This window comes from Solanum dulcamara, chromosome 12, assembly GCF_947179165.1.
Source record: "Solanum dulcamara chromosome 12, daSolDulc1.2, whole genome shotgun sequence".
NCBI lineage: Eukaryota > Viridiplantae > Streptophyta > Magnoliopsida > Solanales > Solanaceae > Solanum > Solanum dulcamara.
This window is the reverse complement of record NC_077248.1, coordinates 10,113,279-10,116,606: the sequence shown is the minus strand read 5'-3', so window position 1 is coordinate 10,116,606 and position 3,328 is coordinate 10,113,279. Positions and strand designations below refer to the sequence as shown.

The window sequence follows — 3,328 nt, the reverse complement described above, 5'->3', positions numbered from 1 at the left end:
TGGAATTATAATATAAAAAAAGAAGAAAAAAGAGTAATGTATAGCATCCACAAAAATTAAAGAAAACGAACGAAGTCATTGGCCAAGCAGTTTATAGATCATACCGCAATCTCCTCCTCCTCATGTGACCTCCCTATATAAATTCAATAAATCCTTCCATTCTTCTTCAACACAAACCAAAAAATATAATCAAAAAAAGAAAATTTTAAAAAAGAAAAAAAGAAAAAAGAAAAAAAAGTTAAAAATAAAACAAGTAGAAAATGGCCGTCGTCTCAATTAAATACTCCTCCATTCTTTTCTTGGCTAGCGCCCTTTTACTTCAAGGCGCTTTGGGTATGCATACTATACTGTATATCTAATATTCTTCATATTCACACGCACAAAAGAATTCACATCATTGTATCACGATTGTACCAAAAATACTACAAAAAAGAACAAAGAAAAAAAAATCACATCACGATATATTGTTTCCAGAATTATGGATTGTAACATGCATGTAGTAAATTAAATTCATTTCTCAAGTGAGATCTCTAAGGATGAGGAACAAGTTGGCCCTTGCGAACAACTTGATGCATTATTTCCGTTCAACCCTTTGAGTGAAATGTCGATCTTCTATCTGTGGTCCAATGTCACAACATCTGCATCAATAACAAACATATATATGTTATGAATTATATATATATATATGTGTGTGTGTGAAATCAAATTATTTTAAAAGTTAAACTATAAGATCAAATAGAACATTTAATTACATTATGTACCAATACATCCCTCATGTCTAGGCTTGATTTATTTTTCATGAACCAAACACGTGTAAATTTATAGTATACAGTATATATACTATACATTGAATCTTCTTGACTTTAAAAAAAGTATTTACTTTCCCCTTGGTGAGAATCCTGACAACTTGACATGTAACACACTTGTCACACGTACTTAATGATAGTATGCATCAATACATATTGTTCATGATCTGTGTGTTGATTTGTTCAAACGTTAATCGTCTCAGGGGATTTCATGTGTGAGGATTTGCCAACAAATGTTTGTGCATTTGCGATCTCATCATCAGGGAAGAGGTGTTTGTTGGAAAATTCAGCTGGGAAAAATGGGAAGGTTGAGTACTAATGCAAGACATCTGATGTTCTTGCAAAAATGAAGGAACATATTAGACAGATGAATGTGTTGATGCTTGTGGTGTTGATAGAAACTCTGTTGGAATTTCTTCTGATTCTTTGCTTGAGCCTCAATTTGCTGCCAAGCTTTGCTCCCCTGCTTGTCACCAACATTGTGATAACATTGTTGACCTTTACTTCCATTTGGCTGCTGGTGAAGGTAACAACATTGTCCCATTCATAATATCAGTTTTTAAATTTCTCTTAAAAACACCAAAACAACAATATCTTATCCTGTGTAATCTCACAAGTGGGGTATGGTGGGACGGTACATCCTTTTCCAACCTTGACCAGAGGTCTTGTGTTTGTGCCCTAAGAATCGAGTCGTCTTTGATATTCAAAGTGACACTTTCTCGGCACAAATCTAGATTATTTGGTCCTCTCGTATTCATGTCCTGAGAATGGAGTCGTCTTTGATATCCAAAGTGATACTTCTTGATACAAATCTAAATTAATCGGGCTTCCTCATGTTCGTGCCTATGAGAATGGACTAAGATATCAAAAGCTAGACTTCCTAGCACGAATCTAAATTAAGTACGTTGGTATAATTTTTTTTTTTTTTTTATATATATATATATATAAAAGGTAACTATTTTTGGTATCACTTTTAATTAAGGAGTGTTCCATAAGCATAAGATATTTGCTTGTAATTAATGAGTTAATTTGGAGATATCGTGCTTAACAAAACTTGTTGCTTAATTTCAGTTAATTATACTTTTACTTGGGTCAAATGACACTCCTCTAATAGTAATATTGCCTTTCACGAGACTAATGGAATCTTAAGTTGATTAAGACCACTTCCTTCTCAATTCAGACAAGCAATATATGACAGTTACATTCACTATTTGAATAATTTATATAAAGTGATAGTCGTAAGTAATTTTATACTTTAAGGAACGTCAATTGTGTTGCTTATTAATGGTAAATTGTTGCATGGACCTTAGCAAAGGTTACACTTCACAAGTGTTGTCGTAGAGGAAGTAGAAAATGCTACGCTCAGAAGCGTGGCCAATAAGGAAGCAAAGGCAACATTTGAAAGTGTAGTTGTATGAAATAAAAGTGTTGCTATATGATATACTACAAAGCGTGGCCTTTGTATCTCATGGACTACGCTTTTGAAGTGTAGCCGCTAAAACAACACTTGAAAAGCGTGGCCTAAAGTCAAAAAGTTACGCTTTTTTAGGTCACTCATGCAAAAGCGTTGTCTAAAGTCAAAAAGTGTTACCTTTGATCACTTTTTGATAATTTAGGTGGCATTTTGACGGGGTGTGGTGTGGCTAAAAGCCTAAAATGTTGTAGTGAAAAGTCAAAATAAAAAAAAGTAAATATATATATTTTAAAAATTCATGTATATTGGAAATGTGCAGGAGTGTTTTTGCCAGATTTATGCAACAAGCAGAAGAACAGCCCACACCGTGGAATGATTGAGCTATCAAGCAATGGAGCTGCTGCTGAAGATGCTTATGCCCCTGCTCCATATTACCGTGATTTTTAATTACTAAGTACAAATTTACCCGCTCTAATTTTCTAAATTAATTATAGGCTCGGAAACAGTTGTCTCTCTTCTTTCATAAACTAGGAGTAGGAATATTTATACACCATCCTTCCCAAATTCCACTTATAGGATACAGCGGGTATGTTGATATTGTTGTAATAGTATTTACTATGCTTAATAAAACTATCGCATCTTAAAATTTCATGTGTTAGCTACAAAAACATATGTATATTGTTGTTGTTGTTGTTGTTGTTAAAGGCAAAAGAAAAAACACGCAAATATTTGTGTGAAAAATAGAGATGATTTTTTTGAATGCGTCAAATAATTCTAGATATTTAGGGGAACTTTTTAGAGTTTTGTAGAGTTGTTTGTTGTATCTAAGAAATTTGTAGATGTTCTAGAGATTAGATATTTGTTCTTAGGAAAAATCTAAATAGTCTAGAGTATTAGATATTTGAGAGAGATATTTGTAGAAAGGGTCAGAATAGTCTAGATTGTTAGTATATAGAATCATTCCTATACAAGTATAAATAGAAGTAGCATTAGGCATTTGTAACTAACTCAAAACAAAAAAAATCAAAGCAATTCAAAGAGTCTTCTTTCCTAACCAAGTTCTCCTTTCAAAAATCTTCCTTCTTTTTAATTAGCTTCATCTTCTTTA

General features: G+C 32.8%; 1 pseudogene; it reads left to right on the top strand.

Moving 5' to 3' along the window:
* Window positions 1-2,702, top strand: LOC129877551 (uncharacterized; annotated as a pseudogene).
* Window positions 2,703-3,328: the final 626 nt, after the last annotated feature.